The 24,178-nt window shown below is 45.6% G+C and overlaps 1 protein-coding gene across 1 annotated transcript in view; it reads right to left on the bottom strand.

The window, feature by feature from the left end:
• CALN1 (calneuron 1) overlaps positions 1-24,178 on the bottom strand; it is a 182,495-nt gene that overhangs the window by 8,711 nt on the left and 149,606 nt on the right. The window lies entirely within an intron of this gene.

Below are 24,178 nucleotides of genomic sequence, written 5' to 3'. Positions count from 1 at the left end.
CATATATAAAATAAATATGTTTTTTTAAAAATAATAACAAGGAGGGGTTTGACCTGAAAATCCCTGTTTTTATTTTGCTTTCTCCTTATGAGAATCCAATCTTTTTTGCTTCATTTTTTCATTCTTAGTGTTCACCTTTATTGTCCGACATGATCATCATCATAGCAACAGCATAAATATAGAAATCAGAACACACTGAGTGTACATATTATCTTGTCGTCACTTCATTGTTTTCTACTGATGTAATACAATTTTCCTGCATTGTATCTGCACTCTTCATCATGTCTACTGTGCTGTTTATTCAAATTCCTTTAAAAATATTTTAGTGATATAGTTTAAAGATACACATAATAAAAAAGAATAGGGATGCCAACATCTGTAAGCCATAAATATAAAAATTAACATTATTTCTTACATTTTGCTTCAAGATCCATTCTCTGGACAGTCTTCAACCATAATGTCTAATCTGGAATTATCTCTATTTTGCTGGTAGGTTGTCAGCTTCACCAGTGTGAAGATTCCTTATTCATTAGTCACTCATGAATATTTTTAGACAGATCAACTGCACAATTTAACACTAAGAATGCTACTTTATGGGGAACATGTATGTCAATTCTGATGTAATTTCTGCTTATATTAGTAATATAATTACTGCTAATATTATATTCCAATAATTTGTTGTTCATTTACATATTCATTACACGTAGGAAAAATATGCCTTCTTTCCTTCACAAAATCAGGACTTATTAATCTGAGCTTTACTAGCCTGAAAGAGATTAGATGCCATCAGACTGTCCCTTAGAAAACGGAAATTATAAAGGTGGCTCCATAGTCTTATTCAGATTTCTGTAATCCTGATCCTAGTATCAGTCCCGAGCTGGATAGCACCAGGCTAGTCTGATCATGTCAGATCTCAGAAGCTAAACAGTGATGGCCCTGGTTAGTATTTGGATGGGCAACTTCCAAGAAATGTCAGGGTCATGATGTGGAAGCAGGCACGGCAATCCTATTAGTCTCCTGATCTGAAAACCCTATGAAGTTACCATAAACCAACTATGACTGGATGGTACACACACACACAAAATCCTAGTATATTGCTTAACAGATGTCCCATCATATTGATCATATTGATTTATTTTAAGTCTCAATGCGAAAGGAGCCTTATCAATATAGTAAAAAAAACGTAAATTTATAATATGGCTATGCATGGCCTTCACTGGAGATATTAATACTATATCAATGCACCCCTTAAAGATACAGCATGAATCAAAAGACATTGAGAGAGATGGCACAGTGCCTTTGGGACACAGAAATGGATTCCAAGCCTTTGCAGTGGAGACAGAGACAGAAACACTGTTGGAGGAAGAGCCACAAGGACCTAGAAACAGAGTGAGGAGGGCATGGGAATATGAAGAAATGTCAGTGGAAAGGGGAAAAAACTATTGATCATCAGTGACTCACTGCTGAGGGGCATGGGTTTAGGCCTGCCCTTCTAGCTTGACAGAGGGGTTGCCTGCCAGTAGCAAAGATAAAAGACATTGCAGACCAGATACCGAAACTGATCAAATCTACTGAGCAGTACCAATTTATTGTGGTCCATATGGGAACCAATGAAACAGCTGTGAACACCATTGCCAGCATTAACAGACTATAAAATCCTCCAGGGGAAGCTGAAGGGAATGGGGGCACAAGTGGCATTCTCTTCAGTTGTGTCAAAGAAAGTGGAATGTAATGGAAACAGAAAATAAACAGAGCCCTCTGGGGAGAGGGCGGTAAATAATAATAAGAATAAGAATAAGAATAAACAGCCCCTCATGGGCACCCCCTTGTCATGGGGAGCGGCTTGCATGCTTTGATGATGTTGAGAGCTATGATCAGCATAACCCTGCCCCAAAGTGCCAAAAGTGTTCAGGATGCTGACTGTACTCCTAGCCAATTGCTGCCCCTGGAACCAACCCCAGCTTGAACCTAGCAAACATTATAACATTATTAGAGATGGCCAGCACTGATAACTCTGGCACTGACCATGAAGGGAATTGGCAGCAACACAGCACAAACTGGAACACAGCACAGCACACCTGCAGTCCTTTCACAGCATTCCTGCACTGTTGCCTGAGCTCAAAGACATAGGAGCAAGCAAGAACACCCTGACAATCACGGGATGCTGTCAATCTAACACAATTGCATGTCCTTACTGTTTCAGGGAACACCACTCCTTGTGAGAGGATGCCAAGTTGGGACCACCAAAAGCTGCCACCAACAGCTGCAACTCCAGACAGGTGTTGGAGGGGCAATCTTCCCAAAGGGGGCTGTGTATTTAGTGTCAATGCAAAAGACCCAACTCCCAAAGGCAAATGACCATACTGTGTGGACATTCCAGATGATTTGGCATGGAGCCATCAGGGAATTCCTGGGCTCCCTCTTTGCCCATGTACACTGTCTTCCTTCTCACACAGTCCCACAAGAGGCTCTCCAACAGATCAAGCACTAGACTCAGCCTCCAACCTGTCATAACTCCCCTGCATAGACAATGAAGCATTTGAAAGTTCAAAGATTTTATTGCTGATGGCAGGTGAAAGACAGAAGCCTGTTCTGAGGCATTAGCTCAGAACAGTTTGATAATATTCAACAGTGACACCCTCCCCCACGTATGAAACAAAACAGAACAAGATTCACTGAAACAGTTCTTCCATCCCAAGGTTAGAGATAACGCAGCTGCAGGAGAGAAACGTAGCAAAATAGCAGGCAGAGCTTGGCATTGCAAAGCATCCCAGTAACAACCCATCCCCCCTTGCACACAACCCCTCAATCCCCCCGCACATGTGGACCAGTGCAGCCACCCACATCTGAACAGCTCTGGCTTTGACAAGTTTCCCCAATTGACAGTGATGAAGTGATCTTGGATCCTCTGCAGGTGTCTCCCCAAGAGCCCCAGAGGTGCACCTGAAGGGTGACCTCTCCCATGATAGTTTTCCATTGTCAAACAAAGTTGTGTCTTGGTACCTTTGTAAAGGGGGAATGGGGTTTGGGAGGGTGGAGTGGAGTGGAGTGGAGTGGTGAGACGGAACACTGGAAATTCACCAACAGCATGATCAGAGACTTTCCATTGGTCCCAATGAAATCCCTTGAGGTCTGTAAAAGCATCTAGCTACTTTTATGGGGCCCTGCTCCCCCCACCACCCCGGTTGTTAGCTGTGAAATAGGAAATGGTGTTGGAGGAAGGGAGACCTTGTGGGAGAATGGCAATGCCCTGACCCCACATGGTACACGTATCCACAAAGAAAATTAAGAACATAAGAACAAGCCAGCTGGATCAGACCAGGGTCCATCTGGACCAGCACTCTGCTACTTGCAGTGGCCCACCAGATACCTTTGGGAGCTCACATGCAGGAGGTGAAAGCAATGGCCTTCTGCTGCTGCTCTTCCTGAGCACCTGGTCTGCTAAGGCATTTGCAATCTGAGATCAAGGAGGATCAAGATTGGTATCCATAGATCGATTTCTCTTCCATCAATCTGTCCAAGCCCCTTTTAAAGCTATCCAGGTTAGTGGCCATCACCACCTCCTGTGGCAGCATAGTCCAAACACCAATAACGTGTTGCATGAATAAATGTTTCCTTTTATTAGTCCTAATACTTCCCCCCAGCATTTTCAATGTATGCCCCCTGGTTCTAGTATTGTGAGAAAGAGAAAAAATTTTCTCTCTGTCAACATTTTCTACCCCATGCATAATTTTATAGACTTCAATCATATCTCCCTCAGACGTCTCCTCTCTAAATTAAAGAGTCCCAAATGCTGCAGCCTCTCCTCATAAGGAAGGTGCTCCAATCCCTCTATCATCCTCGTTGCTCTTCTCTGCACATTTTCTATCTCTTCGAGGGATGGTCGGGGGTGTCACCCTGGCTGGGGAGATGGGACAGGGCATCCGCAAGGCATTTGCCCGGAAAAACTGGAGAGTAAAACCCAATAGTTAAAGCAGACTGCACACCCCCATCGTGGGAATGCGTGCCCAAAAGGAACTGTGAAAGAGATAATGGTGAAGACGGCCAGGCACTGACCTTGGCCAGCACCTGGTACAGTATAACATCAAAAGATACACATAAAACAGGGAGCCTCTCTCCCAAAAAAACCTTGCCAAAAATACAAGGAAGTAAAGTGAAACAATATTGTTTATAGTGATCAATACTAAGTACACATTCATATACAAGTTAGTGCAAAACAATGGTACTTATGTAGTTCGTGCTTATTCTGCTCAGTCCATTCATAAATTTAAAGACCTTTCATGAATGACGTGCCCACCGGGAGTAGCTGAATGGAAAAACCAGCGCGTGAGGTGGCAAGTAAATGGGAAGAAAACAATCTCCTCCGCCATAGAGCTTCTTAGATGGTCCAAGCTACAGCTTTTATATGCATATAATAAATCCAACGATACAAACCTTTTTGACGGCAGCAAACTCCTCTCAGAGAAACTTCTACTGGCGGTCCATACACTTGAAGATTTCCTTGTATAGGTATATCCCAGCTAAGGCGGTACAAGTAAAACCGCTTGACAAGCACTAATTGTAGGCAATGCGATCCGAGTCACAACTTCTTATAGATGTATTCAATCATGCTGTGCAAGCCGCTCAATTCACACTGATAATAAGCATCGCCTTAGATACGAGCAGAAGACAATTGAAAGTCAGTTAGAAATGCAATTAACCCATTCCTCCACCCTCAGCATACAGAAAGCAGCAAAAGCAAAATCCCCATAATAACAGACCTCCTGACATTCCGCTCCCTCTAGGACCCTCCCCCCGGCTTGCTTGGGCAGCATTGATGAAAAGCTCTAACGAGGCAGGGGGCTTTAACATTTTCAGCGAATATCCACTGATTCTGCCCAGGTAAACAACCTTTCCATGAGACCAAATACTGCAAGCGGTTCCGATAGATGCGAGAATCAAGAATGTCAGTAAGTTCATAATGTTTGGTTCCATTAATCAGGACCAGAGGAGGAACCTTCATCTCAGGATGCCAGACATCCAGGGAATTCGTCTTCCTCAGTAAGCTGAAATGAAACACGGGGTGTATTTTATGCAATGCATTAGGCAGTTCCAGTTCAGCAGTCACCTTATGGATCACCCTGACAATCTTGAAGGGCCCAATATACTTCGCACTTAATTTCGAGGGCCTATGTAGGTCCCGAAGATTTTGTGTGGAGAGGTACACCATATCTCCTACCACTAGAGGGAAGTCACATCTGTGTTTATTAGCCTGTCGCTTGTATGAGTCTCTGGCTTCCTGAAGCACTTGCTATATCAGGGGCCACTGATCAGCGGCAGACCGCATCCAATCTTTAACCTCGGGTCCAGGGGCATCCCCCAACTGAAGCATGGGCAGAGGGGGTGCTGAGAAGCCATGAACCACCTCAAAAGGAGTCTTGCCTGTGCTACTATGGGCAGAGTTATTATAGGCATATCCTGCATAGGGCAAAAGGTCAACCCAGTCATCCTGCTGATAGTTCACATAACACCTTAGGTACTGTTCCAAAGTCTGATTGGATCTCTCACTCTCTCCATTTGGTGGTACGCAGAAGACACCCCTTGTTCAATGCCCAACAACTTCATAAACGCCCTCCAAAAGCTGGACAAATTGTGAACCCCTGTCTGTGATTATTTTCCTGGGGGCAGAATGCAATCTGTAAATATGCAGCATAAACAGTTCAGCCAGTTTCTGAGCAGTGGGAATGGAAGCACACGGAATAAAATGAGCCTGCTTAGAAAACAGATCAACCATGTTGATGCTTCGGACAAAGCTTTGGGTGCTGCCCTACTTCAGCGGGGTTCGGATGGTTGCCTCCACCCCTGTGCATATCTCTCCAGCAGGTTTTTGGGTGCCAAACTTAATTGGACTGTCAGTGATAAAGAAACCTGTGCTATCAATGTCGCTCTGACTGTGTGGAGGCATTTCTTAGAGGGAGCAGAGCACCTCTTTGAGGTCTGGACTGATAATCAAAACCTGGCCGCACTGTGCTCTCCAGGCTGGCTATCTGCTAAACAGATCCGTTGGGCGGACTTTTTCATGCGCTTTCGTTTTACAGTGCATTTTTTCCTGGGCAAAACCAACAGTTTGGCAGATGCTCTGTCCCGCTTGCCAGAGAGGGAGGAGCGCAAGGGGGATCCTTCGCTTTCCTGCACTATTCTTTCCCCCACCCACTTAGGCTTGGCTGTTACTCGGTCGCAGGCGAAGGCAGAGCCTCGCCATCTGTATCACCTTCTCTCTGCCTTCTTGGAGGTGGGACAGACCTTGGTGACTCTTGCAGAGGGAAGCGATGGATTGGTATTACGTGATGGTATTTGGTGTCGTGGCTCGCTGTTGTATGTTCTGCCCCATCTGCGGTCTCACATCCTCCACCAGGGGCATGATTCCAAGTCGGCCGGTCACTTTGGCTTTGTGAAAACTTTGCATTTGCTTCGCAGACAATTTTGGTGGAAGACTGTGAGTAAGGACGTTGAGGCTTATATCAAGGGCTGCCCTATCTGTGCTATGGCAAAAACCATCCCGGGCAAGCCCCAAGGATTATTGCAGGACATTGAGTTGCCCAGCAGGCCCTGGCAAGTGATCTCCATGGATTTTATTACGGACTTGCCTTTGAGTCATGGCAAAACAGTGATCTGGACTGTAGTTGATTTGTTCTCTAAGCAGGCTCATTTTATCCCTTGCCCCTCCATTCCCACTGCTCAGAAACTGGCTAAACTGTTTATGCTGCATATTTACAGGTTGCATTCTGCCCCCCAAAAAATAATTACAGATAGGGGCTCACAATTTGTCTCCCGCTTTTGGAGGGCCTTTATGAAGTTGTTGGGCATTGAACAAGGGGTGTCCTCGACCTATCACCCCCAATCCAATGGGGAGTCTGAGAGATCCAATCAAACTTTGGTACAGTATCTGAGGTGTTATGTAAACAGGATGACTGGGGTTCACCTGTTGCCCTACACGGAATATGTTTACAATAACTCTGTTCATAGTAACACAAGCAAGACTCCTTTTGAAGTTGTCCATGGTCATTCGGCTCCCCCTCTGCCCATGCTCCAGTCAGGGGATGCTCCTGGACCTGAAGTTAAGGAATGGATGTAATCCATTGCTGATCAGTGGCCGCATATCTTGAAAGTGCTTCAGGAAGCTAGAGACTCATACAAGCAGCAAGCCAATAAGCATAAGTGTGACTTCCCTCTAGTGGTAGGAGATATGGTGTACCTCTCCACCAAGAATCTCCGGGACATACATCGGCCCTCAAAACTGAGTGTGAAATATATTGGGCCCTTTAAGATTGTCAGAGTGATAAAGTGACTGCTGAACTAGAGTTGCCTAATGCTTTACATAAAATACACCCTGTTTTTCATTGCAGCCTGCTGAAGAAGACGTGCTCCCCGGATGTTTGGCATCCAGAGAAGAAGATTCCTCCTCCGGTCCTGATTAATGGGACTAAACACTATGAACTATCTGACACTCTTGATTCTCGCATCTATCGAAACCGCTTGCAGTATTTGATCTCTTGGAAAGGTTGTTTGCCTGGGCAGAATCAGTGGATTTTTGCTGAAAATGTTAAAGCCCCCTGTCTCGTTGAAGCTTTTCATCAAAACTGCCCAAGCAAGCTGGGGGGAGGGCCCTAGAGGGAGCGGAATGTCAGGAGGCCTGTTGTTATGAGGAATTTGCTATTGCTGCTTTCTGTATGCTGAGGGTGGAGGAATGGGTTAAGTGCATTTCTAACTGACTTTCAACTGTCTTCTGTATGATATTATACTGTACCAGGTGCTGGTCAAGGTCAGTGCCTGGCCATCTTTACCGTTATCTCTTTTACAGTTCCTTTTGAGCGTGCTTTCCCAGGATGGGGGGGTGCAGTCTGCTTTAACTATTGGGTTTTGCATGGGCAAACCTCAGTTCTGGCATGACCAGAGAAGATCCTCAATACTCAATAAACTACAGTTCTTTTACATGAGTTTATTTCAGTTTTTGGGATTCTGACACCATGTTTAGATATTTGAAGGGATGTCATGTTGGTGACAGAGCAAGCTTGTTTTCTGATGCTTTGGAAACTAAGACCAGGAGTGATGGGTTAAAGGTAAAGGAAAAGAGATTCTTGCTGACAGTAACGGCTGTTTGACTTCGGAGTGTGGTGGAGTATCCTTCTTTCTTTGGAGGTTTTTAAAGAGAGGCTTAGTGGCCATCTGTCAGCAGTGCTTTGATTATGTGTTCCTGCATTGCAGGGGGTTGGACGATGTCCCTTGAGGTCTCTTCCAACTCTATGATTCTATGAGCCATTTATTGAGGAAAAATAGTCTCCAATATTATACTGCTTAAAGGCTGGAGAATAGTCTCCCTCTATTTTTCTCCAACACTTATGAGATTTCATTCTCCTCTACGTCAGGCTGCCTAGTCATTTAAATGAAAAAGCATTGCTTGCTTGGCAACAAAGGACTGCAGGCCTCAGAAGACTGTCTTACAGTCTGTCCAACAAAAAAGGGGAAATAGTAAGCAGCCACTCCCTGCTTCTGCTTCTCCACTCAGCACTCACTTCTATCAGAGCTATTCTTCATTAGACAAAAAGGTTTCTGTGATGTGGTGGGTTTTCTGGGCTGTGTGGCCATGGTCTGGTGGATCTTGTCCCTAATGTTTCACCTGCATCTGTGGCTGGCATCTTCAGATTATGACACTTTTACAATCTGGAGCCATGGTGAGGAGGAAATGCTGAATTTTCTGGACCATCTTAACAGCATCCACCCAAATATCCAATTTACCATGGAAGCTGAAAAAGAAGGAAAACTGCCTTTCTTAGTGTCTTGGTCTTTCGCAGACTCAACCATCAACTGGGCCACACAGTACACAGAAAACCAACTTACACATCTACATAAAAACTCCAACCACCATTCACAACAGAAAAGGGGTATAATCAAAACTGACAAATCGCGCAAAACTAATTTGTGAACCTCACCTCCTCCCTGATGAAATCAATAATCTAGACTGGGCTCTGCAGGTTAATGGCTACTCCACAATAAAAATCAGAAGAGCTTTAAGACCAAGAGAAATCCAGAGGACTGAGGAGAAACAGCCTACCACAGGAAAAATATTTCTACCATACATCAATATTTCATACCATACATTGATCAAATTGGGAAACTGATAAAGAAATATAACCTACAACCCATCTTCAAACCCACCAGGAAAATACAGCAGATGCTCCGCTCAGCAAAGGACAAGAGAGACCCCTCACTTCTGCAGAAGTCTATCTCATACCCTGCAGCTGTGGAAAGGTATCCATAGGAATCACAAAACGCAGCATCCAGACTCATATTAAGGAGCACGAAAGACACTGTCGGCTTAACCATCCTGAAAAATCTGCAGTTGCAGAACATGTCTTAAACAAAACAGGATGTAACATTTTATTTGAAAACACTGAAATTCTGGACAATTCAGAAAGTTACTATGTCAGACTGCACAGAGAGGCCATTGAAATTCACAAACACCAAGACAACTTCAACAGGAAAGAAGAGACTCTGAGAATTAACAAAGCTTGGCTACCAGTACTTAAAAACACCAAAAGCAAACTCCGAGGGCATGCTAAGTTCATGAACAATGGGCTCTACCCAAGCACAGGATTTGCATTCAGCAATACTGCTGATGCTGCAGGGCATGAAAAGGTGAATCACTCACTGGACTGATAAGCCCCACCCACAATACAATACTATCAACCACATCTTTGCATAACAAGTTCTACCCAAACACTTACTGATTGATTCCCCACCCTGCGACATGGACAATATATACCCCACTAAACATTCCCTTCTCACTGGACACAGTGTGTAACAGACTTCCCTCTGTGATACACCTCTGAAGATGCCAACCACAGATGCAGGTGAAATGTTAGGAACAAGATCCACCAGACCATGGCCACACAGCCCAAAAAACCCACCACAACCAGTTGAATCCAGCCATGAAAGCCTTTGACAATACATTGTTTCTGTGATGCATCCTCACAGTCCCACTCTTGCTGCTTTTCAGTTCTGAATTTCTCTTCCCTCAGCTGCTTTTCTTTTTTAAAAATGGCCTCAGAATTGAGTTACGCCAGGAAACGTGTTTTCATTTGTGAAATAGCCAATTGTTTCCTGCTGAAAATGTTTTCTAGTGAGAACCTCTGCAATCCTACCTCATTGTTCCCCCTAGCAACAGCAGCCAGCCCGTAATGAGACTGTTGCCATGGAAATATGATCATTACATTGCCAGTGTAATTTTTATGAACTACTTTTTTCAGTTTGTTGAAAGTTTCTAAGGGAATGTGAATGGTTGTCAGAGATGAGAGCTTCAAAAATCAGCCATATAACACATACATATGTAGCCTCAACTTTATGTCCTGTTCATTTTTTAATTCGAAATGGAATGTAAGTCTTTTGTGGAAGGATTACAGGCTCATTGGCTGGTCTCAGCCATATCCCATCTTCCATGGTCTTCATTCCTAATCTATATAAGGGAATAGTGAATTGTGGAGTGACTGCATTTAAGGATCTTCTACCATAGATGGATTAGTTGCCATGACTCCAAAGGTGCCAGCTATTTTAGCTTTGTAAAAAATTTTACGTCTAACCTGCAGGCAATTTGGGTGGAAGGCCATGTAGAAAGACACAGAGGATTATGTGTGGGGTGTTCCATATGTCTCATGGGCTCCAGAGAAACCCCATGGTCTTCTGAAGCCTTTGGAAACCCCACAGAGACCCTGGGCAGTAATTTCCATGGATTTTATCACCAATGTACCCCTCAGTCATGGGAAAATGGTTCTTTGGGTAGTTGTGGATACCTTTTTGAAGCAAGCCCATTTTGTGTCTTTATTTGGTCCCTACAGCAAAGAGTCTAAATAAGCTGTTAGTGCAACATATATATTGCTTACATTCATTTCCCAGTAAAATAATTAGTGACAGAGGTACCCAGTTTGTGTCTCAGTTCTGCTGCTGCTTCCTGGCACTGTTAGGGGTGGAGCAAGGATTAAGCTCCTCCCACCCCCCCAAATGGATGGACAAATGGAGAGAGTGAATCAGATACTGGAACAATACCTACAGTGTTATATCAACTACCACCAAGATTATGGCATTGTTTGTCAGATGCATCATGGAGTTGACTTCCAGCTGCCATCCTGTGCGGTCACTCCCTGACGAGCTCCTACGCACATTTAAGATAAGTTGTAAAAACTTCTTTCACCCTATTCACTCTTTTTATCTTCCAGCACTTTTTATCTTCCAGCACCTCCTTTTAATCTAAAACTGTTTTATTATACAAGCACAAAGTCTGTTAATGCTGGCTACATTCCAGCTGCATTCACTTGATTGGGTTTCGTGTTGTAAGGAATTCCATAGACGCAGAAATAAAAGGCTTTGGGAGTAAAAGTCCATTTATTAAGACATCTTAGAAAAGCTCAAGTACACGCAGTGGCAGGAATGACACTTCCCGCCAGAAGCACAGGTTATAATACCATTCACCCCATCCCCCCTTCCTGCTTCCCATGGGAACAGAGAGTCTTCATCTCCACAAGAAGATAAAGTTCCGCCGAATGCATCTGGGCCCATCGCCTCGCCGTGGAATACCTAAGGTTACTTCTACCATCAACACTATTGAATCCTTTTACACTCTTTTGCCCCTCCCTTTAAAGAAGACCCTTCCCCAGGCTGCGGAAAGGCCGTGAAAGCAGAAATAAGGGTGGGGGCTTCAACAGCCGGAATAAACCCATTGATTATACCCAGAGGGAATATCCCACCCTAATTAAACTAAATACCATTGCAAGCGCTTACATTAGCTGCAGAGTCCAGGGATAAGAAGGGCCAATTTCAGAGTGCTTGTAACAATAATAATAATAGTCGGTGGGGCCCTCCGCGGTCGTACAGGCATCGGAAGCTGGAGCCTCCCGATAAGCTGGAATGGAAGACAGGATGGATGCTACTAAGAGAGTTAAAAATCTGCTGTTGGTGACATCATTAATCACTCTTAGTAATCCGGAAAAGGTCCCACAAATCTCTGCCAAGTTTGGAATATTTACGTACGCCTCTGAGATTTTTTGTGATAAATACACCCAGGAGCCTATACACGCAGAGGGAAATCTGAGCGGTGTTTATCCGCTTTGCAAAGTTTTGGGAGTCCTTTGTTTGTTGTGGGCGCTGTCTGACCGACTTCCATCCTCGCTAGGATGAAATCCATTGTTGAAATTCTTAAACCAAAGTATGCGGTAGTTGTGGCAACGGGCGGGAAGGAGCCACTCAGATTACACCCCTTAAAGGGTTTTCTTTGTACTCACTATGAACCGCGATTGTTGTAGGCGATTCGAACGAATAAAGTTCGCACTCAATTGTCTGCGGGTAGTTGGTAACAACGCAAATACTGCTCTAGGGTTCTGTTCTGCTCTCCTTCCGCCTCACTTCGCCACTTCTTTGAACGTAGGGCGGCGATACCGGGCGGCCCCAACAACCCCAAAAAACGCTTCCAGAACTTTGAGATGAATTAAATGGTCGGAGACCACCTTAACGGGGCGGAATGGAGACGGTAAAACATGTTGAATAAAACAATGCGCCAAATTTGTGGAGCCGGGAGGGGATGGAAGCATTACGGAAATAAAATGGGCTTGCTAAGGTTTAGAGAATAAGTCTACCACCACCCATAAAACCGTGACAAGAATTTTCGGCAAATCTGTAATGAAATCCATGGAGATGACTTCCTAAGGGCGGGTTACCGAGAGGTTTCCAATAGTCCATGGCTTTCCCCGGGATGGTTTTGGCTTCTGTACAAACCGCGAAAGAGCCCTTAATGTATGCCCCTAATGTCTTTGCGCGATTGCGCCGCCACCAGAACTGCCGGGCGGGCTGGGCGCAGAGTTTCAAAGCCAAAATGTCCAGTCAATCGGCATCGCGGGCAAGCTTCAAGAACCTGTTTATGGAGGGGGGGGGGAGGCACGCATTCTCAACACCCTCCGCCAAACCTACTCTCCAAACGCGAATTGGGAGTCTCCTTCCGCCGCTTTGAGGCTCAGCCCCCCGGGCCTCCTTAACCACTTCGGAAGGGGAAAGCGGGGAGAGACGGTGACTGGGAACGGGATGAAGTGACGCTTGAGATCGGTGATGTTTCAACCCCAACTGGGAGGGGTAAGAACAGCGCGGAATGTCCGGCAGCCCCACCCTCCCCTCGGTAGGGCGAGCCGCCATAGCCAATTTGTTGGTTTCTCTCCCAGGGAAAATGGACTGTAAAAAGAAACGAGAAAAGAAATCGCCCAACGGGTTGTTTTATGACATCTTGAGGGGGTGAAAAGAGCTTTCGCCAGGTTTTTTTTTTTTTAAGTGATCCCACCAACCAGGGTGCTTAGCCTCCGTACCAGTGGCTTCAAGTGGAGAGAGTGTTGATGGCCGTAGTCTCCTTGTCTCCTACAGTCCAGCTGGAGTTCGCACCAGAGAATTTTTTTAGACAAATAAGCACACGGAACCAGTCTACTCATCTTTATTTTTTCTGCAACAGGGCTGCCCCTAAGTGCTTTGTCCGAAGGCCCACGCGGAAACTACAAACGGGAGATCCGGGGTCAGGGTGCTTTTAGGATAGGTCTGGGTGGTAAACGCAGGATTTGGCTAGTTGAAAGGTTGTTTGACATTCCTCAGACCAGTGCTGGGGCCCCCGGCTTGGCGGATAGTGGATCTTACCCTTAGTGCTGCAGAGAGGTCTGTGAGAGGGAGAGCCGTCTGAAGCAAATTGGGGTATAAAATCACGAGTAGAAATTCTTAGCAAAACCAAGAACGACTGGAGTTCTTTGCGGCTGGTGGGGCAGGTGCTACTGGAGGACTGGGCGCTAATTTTAGATCCATTTTAAGCCCTCGGCGAGATCCGTAACCCAAAGAATACCGGAGGTCTGATGAAACAGCATTTGGAGAGCTTGGCAAGAGAGAGCTATCGCTGCTGCCAATACCTCTCTCTCAACCAATATTTCATGCTCTTCTATAGTTTGGTGAAAGTAAATTAAACGCCATCTAAGTATACAACCACTTGTACAGTAAATCATGGAGAACTTGCTGATAAGGCCATGAAAGCCTCGGGGCCCTAATTTAACCCAATGGCATTATTAAATATTCAAACTGTCCAAACTTTGTGTTAAACGAAGCCAAGTGGTTCATAACCTTCAGCAATTTGGACTTGTAGGTAAGCTCTCTGGTCCAATTTAGTAAAAAATGCGCCCTTTGCCGAAAGGTGCATCTAAGTCCTTGATCAAAGGCAGCTGGATATTTATTGACAGGGGAGACCGTGATTGAGACTTCGGATAATCCGTGGTAAAGCCAGAAGACTCCATCTTCTTTGACAAAACAAAACGGGAGCAGCGTAGGTGTTTGGTAGCCCGGCCGTGATAAACCCAAGGAGCAAGGTTCTGTCTGCTAGCTGCACGGGTTCCTTCTCCCTCATTGGGGACCTTCATATGGTAGATTCTACCCTTTGGGTAGTTGTGCCCTGGTTGTGAAGGACAATTTCATAGTCAGTGTCTCTGTGGGTGTGGCAATTGATCTGCGTGATTCCTCTGCTCCTTCTGAAAACTCTGGCTAGATCCTTCTGATATGCAGGTGTGGGATGCCAATAGAATCGGAGCAACTACCACTGAGGGAAGCCAGAGAGGGGTGCGTGTCAGGAGACGCTAGTTTTCTTCCCAATTCATGTGTTCACCGCAGGGAGTGGCCAGTGAATTTTAGGATCCTTTCTTTCCAAAATGAATTTTGGTTCATGTAACAATAACCAAGGTATGCCTAAAAACTATGGAGGTTTAGCCACTGGCGCCAAAATGAAATCCACTTCTTCCCAATGGTCGGCGCAACGGAGGAGAACCGCCGTGTTTTGTACTGGGCTGTCCTTCGCTTCCGAGGGGCCGCCATCCACGGTGGAATGGCATGGGCTTAGCCAGGGGAATTCGGTCTAGACCTAGCCTCTGCCACCTGGGGCCGCATTAAGCAGTGGGAGCAGCCGGAATCCACAAGGGCCGAGGCTATACGCTATGTGTTTAGCGGCTTGGCCAGGAAATGCTTGAATTAGCCGGGGAGCGCCAGTTCTAACGCAATCGCTGGCCAGGGAGTCGGCCCATGTCCATGGGGCTGAAGAAAGGCAAACAGCTGCTTCCTCCTCTGGGTCACGCTTTAGACGGTTTTCGTGGGAGGCGGCCCTGGACCGGCGGTGGTTTGCAGACGGAGGCGCTGGAGCTGGAGCTGCTGGTTTTGCCTCTTGGGACAGCTTGGCGGTTGATGACCTGGCCTCCCGCAGGAAGACATAAATCCAAGTCGGGCGACGGCGCTCAGAGGTGGTTTCGGGTAGGGAGCCGCTGGGCTTGATTTGCGGGATTACAGCAGTGGTTTTAGGGCGCGGGCGGCCTCCTTGACGCAGCTGCGATTCCAAACGACGCTTCACCTGAGACCCCAACTGATCCAATCTTGCAATGGTAATGAGGAACCTCAATTAAAACACCGCTTCACGAGTTTGCTGTCCACCGCGATTCGAGTAGCGCATTTCTCCGGTGATTTCATGCTCAGGCCATACTCATAGGAGGAATCGGTACCGCATCAAATTCACGGACAAATCTCTTGCAAAACGGCGTTGCCTTCTTGCTGGGATGGTCTTTGATGGTTATAGCTTCATTCTCGCCTGGATCTTGGTGCCAGCCTTGCAGTTTGGAGGAATGCTGGCACTGTACGAGAGCCCTTCATCCTGCAAATCCAAAACAGTCAATGTAATCCAGTCGGCCGCTGCCCCATCCAGGACCGAGCCGATGTCCCGATATTTTTTTCGTCAGACCGTATAGATCATCAGTAGTCTCTGCCAAGTACTGGAGTTGGTAAGATGAAGTAGGGAAGTTTGGAAGCGGTCCCATCAAACGGGCTGGTATCGGGCCGTATAGTAACCTGCCTCGACGCCCTGGCGCTGGGGAGTGGTTGCGCTTGGTTGCTGGTGGTGGTTGGGCAGGCAGCTGTTGTACGTAATGAACGAGCGCTTACGGTACGCTGGCGCTTGGGGTATAACCAGGCCCCCCTGGCACCGCATGATGTCAGTAAATAAGGCTAGGGTTCCTGAATCCTAGCCCCCTATCTTCGCTGCCTCCTTAGTTCCTCCAACGAGCCAGCCCTCCGCGCAGCCAATGCATCTGGTGCGCATGCAAAGCAGCTTTTTCGTTCTAACTTAACCAGTTCGGTCCTGCTTAAGGGCTTCCAGCATTTGCTACCCTTTGCGCGTTAGAGCCTGAACGCTGCTGCCGCTGCTCCCCGTCCCCTTGCAGGTTTTCGCGCCTTTGCTGCAACTGTGCCTCGCTCTTCCTCCCATAGCTGCTGGATGCTCACGGTTCCATGCCGCTTTGGCATCTCGCTGGTCGCCTCTTAATTTCCTCATCCCAGTCTTCTTCTCGATGGGGAGAGAAACCGTCCGGGTTGCTGGGAATGCGGCTTCTTCAGACTTCCGCTATCAGGAAGCGAAAGCCATCGGAGACACCGAAGCCGCTGAGCCACCGTGGCTCTCGAAAATCTCTCAGGTGCGCCCGCCGGACCGGATGGGGTCATCCGACAGCGTACTGATACCCTCCCACCCCAGATTGAGTCCCGCGTCCTTTGACGTGGCTCCCAGTGCCAGCACGTGGTTCCTTGGGAGCATCACCAAAATACGGTCCAGGAATCGCCTGAATGGATTCCTGGGCTGCCGCAGATGAAAGGGTGGTCAAGCCCGCCTCCGCGACAGTTGCATCTGAGGTTTGTAATCCACGGTGAACGGGTAGAGATCCGACCCACAGGCGCCATCCATGGATGTTTCAAACCCACTGAAGTCCCTATTGTCGTCGCCACGCCCCTCGCTCCAACGTGGAGTAAAGCGAAGACTCCTGTATTGATACGAGGGACGGAAAGAGCCACCAGCGAGGCCCGCTCTCCTGCCGGGTTTCTCCAGATCCAGAAGGCTGGTGCTGTCGAGCCCTCTTTGGGGCTACCGCACTTTCCATTGGCAATATCCAACCTCTCCATCGCAAGACAAGAGGGGTCCTACCGTAATAAGAATATAGATGAATTCAGGGTTTCCACAATGTAAGGAATTCCATAGACGCAAGAGAAATAAAAAAGGCTTTGGGAGAAAGTCCATTTATTAAGACATCTTAGGAAAGCCTAGCACCAGTGGCAGGAATGACACTTCAGCTTCAGAAGCACAGGTTATAATACCATTCACCCCATCCCCCCTTCCTGCTTCCCATGGGAACAGAGTCTTCATCTCCCGCGCAAAGATAAAGTCTCCGCCGATGCATCTGACGCATTCCTGGCTGTGGAATGTGTAATTCCAAGGTTACTTCACCATCAACACCATTGAATCCTTTACACGTGTTATCTGAGTCTTCTTTAAAAGTTTTAAACCTGTTATCTTTTAGCTATTACTGGTTTTAGTTTTAGTTCATCTTAATTTTTAATAATTTTACGGCTGGGATCTCGGTGATCTGAGTCCTTTAATATTTTTAAACTGTTTTTAAGTGTTTTTTTTCTCTGCAACTCTTAGCTTAGCTAATTATTTTATTGTTTCATTGCATTTTATTGCCCTTCTGGCTTTTGAATCTTCTGAGCTTTAGGGTTGTACGGAGGGGAAGTTTTAACTAATCAATCAACTCAAGGAGACCAATCTCAAACTGTAGCGACAGTTTGTTTTAATCTGTTCTTAATCCATTGACAGAATATGGGTGCTAGAAAGCATCAGCGTGACACAGAGGATGCAAGCACCTGGCCTGTCCAAAAACAAAAAAATACTTTGCCATGAGAGACTCTTCTGAGGATTGCTTTCACCATATTGGAGTTCCAACTGCCGATCGGTTTGCCCTGCTGAGTCATCCAGAGACTGAAGAGCAGAACACATAGTCATCCGAAGCAAATGAGCACTTTGAATCTACTGAAAACAGCACCCCTACTGATGACCAACTAAACCCTGAAACTCCCTTATCTCAACTTAACCACAATGGGGTTAGTAAATGCAAAGAAGTTAAGAACGATGCAATAATGCTCTGTAACTTGACAGCAGTAACCTTTGGAAAAAATTATGAGCATTTAAGATCCCTGGATGGAAAAATAGACAGGCTGCTTAGACAACAAGAACCACGCATGCGTCATGCCAATGACTCTCCTCCCAAAGCAAAAAAGACAGGAATTTCCACATCAGTACAAGCAACCAGTAGCTATGACCCTGCCACAGAAGTGTCAAGTAGCAATGCTGGCAACCAAAGTCCTAGGGAAAAGTGTAAAGTCAGTAATAACAAAAGTTCCCAACAGAAGCTTAAACTGATGCTTAACAAAATCTGTGTGATCGCATTTAACTATAAAGGCAGCCTCCCCGAATGGAACTCCCTGAGGGATGCCAGATATAATTTTAAAATGTTATTGGAAAACAGGCTAAAGACTATAGATTTGCAATCTGTTGAGACTCTCGACAGAATCTATCCACATTCAATGCACCAACCACAGAGGTTTGTCCTAACATTTAAATCTGCATTCATTCCCTCCCTGATGCTAAAGAGTAAAACATTGCTCACAAGGAAGGAAGTATTTTAAGCAGAGTTTTTGCTAATCAGTTAGTGAATCCACTTGTGCCACAAGCCTCAACGCCTAAGTCCAAAGCCTCCTTCCCTATAAACATCAGATCAATGAGGACAGCCTCCATTCACCCAAGGGAACGAAACAAACAACCATCGAGCATTAGACATGATAATCCTTGCTAAAATAATTCTGAACTATCATGAGCCAATTGTGATTTGCTAGAAAACAGTGCCTAACAAATTTTTGAGCTCCTACCCTTGGAAGAACAGGAGGTAACTATAAAGAGACTCAAAAACCTCCTAGAAAATCTTTTAGCGATATAGATTTGAGATCACACAGAGTGCTTCATAGAGCTGTAGGAATGGCTATCAAGGGCAAATCATGGGCCCAGGAACTCAAAGAGAATGGCATCCTTGAAAACAATGTGTTTACTGAGGCCCATGAGGGACATATAGAATCGCTGACCCCAATCACTCTAACGCTGGAAGAATATCAGGAACAGTGTCATCCAGAGCTATCTCAAGCATTTCCCTTGAACCAAATGGCACAATCTGTACCTAATATCAGGACTGGCTCCAATAACACGAATAACACTATCCCCTCTCCAGATGCATCAGATGTCCCACTTAGCAAAATACAAAGTGGTAGAAACGGATGTATATTTTATGACACCAACAATTCCCTGGAGCTATTAATTAAGTTGGATTGACGCCCCGCCAGCCAGCAACCTCTGAGGATTCTGTCCTGAAATATTGCTGGCTGGAACAACAAGAAAATGAATCAGGATTTTTTACAATATATTTTGAGACATGACATCATATTTCTACAAGAGACTTGGTCTCCTACTCCAATCCATCTCCAAGGCTATTCTGTACATTACACCCCAGCGCACAAGGAGAATTTCAGAGGGTGCCATAGAGCTGGACTTGCAATACTAATCAAAACTTCTTTATTTACTGATGTTTTGACTCTCCCAGTTTGTGAAAACTTGGCACACGCAGTAAAGGTAACAGGGGAAAGCCGCAGTCTCATAATGATTAACGTCTACCTTTAGAGGCGCACTGGGGGTAAGTGGCGCCAGAGACAAATTGTCTCCAGGATGCCCCCAGGCTCTGCCCACCACCACCCCAGCTCTGCCCTGAGGCTCCAGGCTCCACCCCCACTGCCCTCGACTCCGCCCATGTCACCATGGACATGGGCAAGGTCTAGGGTGTCCACCTCCCCCCAGACTCCACCTGCTGCCTGGGCACCCAGCCGGCAGCCTGCAGTCTCTTCTGACCTTCCCTCCAGGCAGGCCAGAAGAGACTGCAGTCCCAGCCTCGGAGACCTGCTTGTATAAGCACTGAGGCCAGGGGGTGGGGCTTGGGGAGCAGGAAGGGGTGGGAATTTCTCCTATCCAAGCCCCCCAGCCTCAGAGCTTATAAAAGCAGGTCTCTGAGGCCAAGACTGCAGTCTCTTCTGGCCTGCCCAGAGGGGAGGTCAGAAGAGACTGCAGGCTGCCAACTGGAAGCCCAGTTGGCAGGGGGGAGGGAGGGGGAGTCCTGCTGCCTCATTGTTTTTGTGTGCCTTGACAGACACGGAAAGGGTCGAGGCATGTGAAAACGATGAGGCAGCGGGACTTCCTGGTCCCGTGGGGAGCCAATTTTGTGCCCCCCACGTGACCAGAAGAGTGGCGTCTGGGGACAAGGGGTATCCCTTGTATCCCTTGTATCCCTGGGGACAAGGGGTATCCCTTGTCCCTAGGTAGATACGCCACTGTCTACCTTCCCCCTAGCTCCATCAACAAGACAAGGGAATTGCGGTGGCATAAAATCACGGAATATCTAGAAACTTTACAACTTTCTAATACATGCGATGAATGGTTGGTAGCAGGATACCTTAATGCTAGGGTGGGTAAAGATGAGCACTCCCTCCAGAAGTTGGTAGGGCTGGACATAGAGAACTGCCCATGGTATTTTTCCTTAACCAGAACATCAAAAGATCTTCTGACTAACGCGGCGGGGGTTGACTTTGCGAAATTTTGCTCTCAGTTTGGCTTAATGCACTTAAATGGCTTAGCCCAATACGCAACCTCGGGTGACTATACGCACATATCAGTACATGGTAATAGTATTATAGATTACATACTAGTCTGTCAAGCAAGTTTCAAACAAGTTGAGAACTTTCAAGTGGACTGCCAGGTTTGGAGCGATAACATGCCACTTGTGCTTTTTATGAAAAAGGCAGCTCTTAATTTTAGCTCTCTTAACTTATGCTTAACCAGAGCCCCAAGAATTATTTGGAACAGGGTCACTGAAAGGGAACTCAAAGAGTTTCTTTCTACTTTTCTGTTAACTAAAGCCAGGCAAGACCTAATGGCACTAACATCACCAACCCAATTTCTAGAACAGTATGAGGTACTCTTGGAAACAATTACAGATAAAGTTGCAAGATACTCAAGTCCCAGTGATACTCCTCCTGAGAAATTTGTGAACAAGGAGTTTAATAGGGAGTGTAAAGAGGTGAAAAACAGATCAGAAAAATTTACAACACCTTCAAAAGTAGCAAAGCAGCAATCGAGAATATTTTTGTCTCAGGTCCCAGCTAATGCAACTGCTTCGTGAAAACAAACTAAAGACCATTGAATCCCTATGGAGTGCTCTAATACAAGCTACAAGGAGTAACAATACAAGAGAGTTCTGGTCATTAGTTGCAGGAGCCATGCGCACTTCAACCTTCTTAATGTCTAATATCAGTCCCCAGAACTGGTTTGAATATTTTGAAAGACTATTTGAAGGAGACAATGAATCGGCCTTACAGAATGACCTGACAGTACTCAATCAAGTAGCACCTTGGCCCACAGTCTCAGTCTCAGAAATCAGACTATTAATTGCTCAGCTGAAATTGCACAAATCACCTGGTCCAGATCTAATGCCCCCAGATTTTTATAAAGCATTTTCAGACTGGTGGGCTCCCCTTTTGGCCTTTCTGTTTACTATGGTTGATAGTTCAGGTACTGTCCCGGGATCTTGGGTAAATGCAATAATAACACCAATATTCAAAAAGGGTGACCACATGTCACCGGCTAATTACAGACCCATTAGACTTTTATCTGTCTCCGGTAAACTTTATGCCAAACATCTGTTAAATCGGCTTCATACATGGATCATTAATGGAAAAATCATTCACCCCGAGCAAATAGGGTTTTAAAAAAGGCTGCTCTACACTTGACCACTGTATGATCCTTAACCTCCTGTTATTAAAATACAAAAAAGGGCACGATCTAAGATCTTTGCTGTATTTTTGGACCTGAAAAGTGCCTTTGACTCAGTTGTTAGAGAGTTGCTATGGCTTAAGCTAGCAGAGATGAGAATCAATGTTAGATTATTATTACTTATCAAATCTCTCTATTCAAACACAACCTGCCAGATAAAATGTACAAGCTCTGGAGACCTAACCCCAAAGATTCCCATTGTGAAAGGTGTTAAGCAGGGCTGTGTTTTGGCTCCAGTCTTGTTTAACTTATTTATTAATGATCTGGTACACATATTGTCGGATGTTAACTCACATAGCCCAGTTCTTTCAAACCAACCCATACAACTTTTACTTTATGCTGATGGCATGATACTGATCTCTAGGTCTCAAGTGGGTCTTAAAAGGCTTTTTAGAAAAACTATGGAGTACTGCACATCTAACTTCCTATCCTTAAACCCAGAAAAATCAAAAATTGTCATTTTTTCCAATGTGTTCAAAGCTCTCTCCTAGATGAAGCCTTAGCAACAGGATTAAAGATTGGAACACCCAAGTCCCTTTAAATACTTTTGTAGGCCTAATCCCTTTCATCATAAGGCCACTTTGGGCCATTGACACAGGAGACACTGCTATAAAAGCTGGAAGCTTAATAGCTAATCACACACTGCTTCAGAAATTGTGTACGAGGTAAGTTTTTTTTCATTCCAGGGGAAGAGGATGTGTCCCCGCGAGCTCTTAAAGGTTTTCTTCAACTCCAAGGTAGTTCAGCAACTTCTCTATGGAGTTCCCCTATGGATAAACTGCATGGAACAAACTCAGTTGAAAAGTAATACAAATCTGGCTTCCTCTACAAAACATCACTTGGAGTTGTAATCAAGCACTCCGCACCATAAGCTTCATACTCATGCTTAGAAACTGAATTCAGAATCTACTTGGAAACAAGAGCATGGCTAAATACGGGCTTCAAGTATTGGATCAAACTATGTTTTTAACTCTGATGAGCTGCAGTTTAACATATATTGTGCTCCCAGACCTATTCTGCCTCCCCAATTATATCAACTTCTTAAATCAAAAATCTACTCTCTAGGTTTAATGCTTGAAGATCTCTGTATGCTGTCACCCAGAGAGATTCTGCAAACCTTAAAAAGCAGACTTCTAGAACAGGAATACCATATCTCGTTGGGCCAAGCAAATAAATCATGCTCACCCCTCTCTGTCGGAATAGTACCAGAACAGGGGCACATAGCCAAATATCTTGAACTAGTATCTGAACCCCAAAAGAGATGGATTATTACAAGGGCCAGATGCAATACTTTTCCATCGGCCATTACAAAGGGTCGCTACTTATCTACTCCAGGATCGGGTCTGTCCACACTGTAAAAACCAAGTGGAGACTCTTGCTCACATTATACTCGACTGTCTGAGATATGTGGGTATTAGGAATTTCTCTCCTGGGCTGGTCCTAGACAAATCTGAAAGAGACTCTGACAACTCTGTTGTGGAGCTTTTGTTAAATAATACAGATGCCGTGCTCTTGGAAAAAGTAGCAAAATTTCTTTTGAAGAAGAAGAGTTGGATTTATATCCCCCTTTCTCTCCTTTCCCTTCTACCCTCACAACAAACACCCTGTGAGGTAGGTGGGGCTGAGAGAGCTCAGAAGAACTGTGACTAGCCCAAGGTCACCCAGCTGGCGTGTATTGGAGTGTACAGGCTAATCTGAATTCCCCAGATAAGCCTCCACAGCTCAGGTGGCAGAGCAGGGAATCAGACCCGGTTCCTCCAGATTAGAGTACATCTGCTCTTAACCACTATGCCACTGATGCTTTGGATGGAGTGGTCCAACACCCTAAAGACTTGCAGCAATGGTTGAGTGATATTCAGAATGCCTGGCTTCACATTCACAAGATGTTTGCCAAAACCAAAGAGGCTGACAAAAAAGTGCATATTTCCAGATGGAGGATGTGTTTCTGGTTAAGGATTTGGTGTATATCTTCACCAAGCACCCAGGGTGTGTTCAACCAAGCTGGAAATTGGAGCATCGCTACTTTGAACCATTCAAAGTGATCTGAGAGATTAATGAAGTAACGGTAAAGGTTGAGTTACCTAAAACTTATCATTCCATACACTCTGTGTTTCATTCTGGCCTCCTGAAGAAAGCAACTCTGCCTGACCGGTGGCATCTTCAGTCTGAGGTGCCACCCTGTCTCTGGTGGAATCCTCACTGGAAAACTAAACCAGATACATCCCAGTTCCAAAAGAAACAAAAACTGAAAGTGATCCCCCCAAAGCACCATCATAACACTTCCGCTCTCTTTAAGGCCCTCCCTCCATTTTGTTTGGATAGGCTCAGTGAAATGCTTTAATGAGCCAGGGA

Source organism: Sphaerodactylus townsendi, linkage group LG16, assembly GCF_021028975.2.
Source record: "Sphaerodactylus townsendi isolate TG3544 linkage group LG16, MPM_Stown_v2.3, whole genome shotgun sequence".
Lineage (NCBI taxonomy): Eukaryota > Metazoa > Chordata > Lepidosauria > Squamata > Sphaerodactylidae > Sphaerodactylus > Sphaerodactylus townsendi.
This window is presented reverse-complemented; position numbering and strand designations above follow the sequence as displayed.